This window comes from Sinocyclocheilus grahami, unplaced genomic scaffold (genome assembly GCF_001515645.1).
Source record: "Sinocyclocheilus grahami isolate Dianchi unplaced genomic scaffold, SAMN03320097.WGS_v1.1 scaffold43.1, whole genome shotgun sequence".
NCBI classification, from domain to species: domain Eukaryota; kingdom Metazoa; phylum Chordata; class Actinopteri; order Cypriniformes; family Cyprinidae; genus Sinocyclocheilus; species Sinocyclocheilus grahami.
In genome coordinates this window covers 1,672,653-1,673,691 of record NW_015505222.1, presented here as the reverse complement: position 1 = coordinate 1,673,691, position 1,039 = coordinate 1,672,653, and the positions used below count along the sequence as shown (strand labels likewise).

The 1,039-nt window shown below is 39.4% G+C and overlaps 1 protein-coding gene across 5 annotated transcripts in view; it reads right to left on the bottom strand.

Annotated features, from left to right (window-relative positions):
• dync1i2b (dynein, cytoplasmic 1, intermediate chain 2b) overlaps positions 1-701 on the bottom strand; it is a 13,067-nt gene extending 12,366 nt beyond the window's left edge. For all 5 annotated transcript variants that reach the window (XM_016268110.1, XM_016268113.1, XM_016268111.1 and 2 more), the window contains exon 1: positions 577-701. The gene's annotated coding sequence lies outside the window, so the exon portion shown is untranslated. The remainder of the gene's footprint in view (positions 1-576) is intronic.
• Between the last annotated feature and the right edge of the window lie 338 nt (positions 702-1,039).

Sequence of the window (1,039 nt, the reverse complement as noted above, 5' to 3'; positions counted from 1 at the left end):
ACACACACACACACACACACACACACACACGCATACATACGTACGTACGTACGTACATACACTCTCACACACACACACACACACACACACATACACACACACACAAACTCTTACACACACACACACACACACGGGACACTCCTGTAAGAGTCCCGGATGGTCAGTCAATATGGCTGCATAGCCGGTGAAAGCTCGCAAACTAACATAAAACCATCAGTTTGTAACCATAATTAGTAATGGGGTCATTAATGACATTTAATTAGATTGTTTAAACTGCGCGCTCAGGACTGTTGGTCTGTAACTTAGCGCATTAAATACATCATCTGTCTAGTTGCATCAGCTGTTCATTTGTTTCATTTGTCTCCAAACCATTTAAATTGATGTTTTAAAAAAAAACATCTTTATTTGTGCTTTATTTTAAATTAATTTCAGTATTACCGTCTACGTTATAATAGAAACGACCGTTAAAGCGCACACGTCAGACGGCCTCTCGTGAGTCAACACAGCAACATCGCCTTTAAAAACACACAATAACCGGAAACCCTATTGATTACTAAAGAAAAACAGTATTCTTACTTGAAATAAGATGTTGGCTGCTCGGAGTCGTTATGGGGAGGATTATTCTTCTGTCAGCTGACTAATAACTTGTTATCCTCTTTCTCTTGTTGTGACAGCAGCAGCAGCGGCAGCGCCGAACCTAGGATGCGGCTACGGGTGCCGTGAAGTGCTTTTCTCAAACACAGCGGATGAGGCGTTTCATAAAGTGACCGCTAGATGGCGCGCGGTCACTTAATTGATTAGTGATGAACTTCACTGCCTTTTGAACACAACACAAAACCTACACAGTTTCCTGATGCAGACACTTAATAAAAAGTTACATTTAGATACTAAATAATCTAAATAATAACATTTAGATACAAAATGAATGGAAGCCCTACAAAAATGTACACAATTATTAAACATTTTGAATACTATTTTTGCTTCATCAACTCAATCATTCTAAGAGTAAGGGCCAGGGATAGTAGGGAGAAATGGAAAT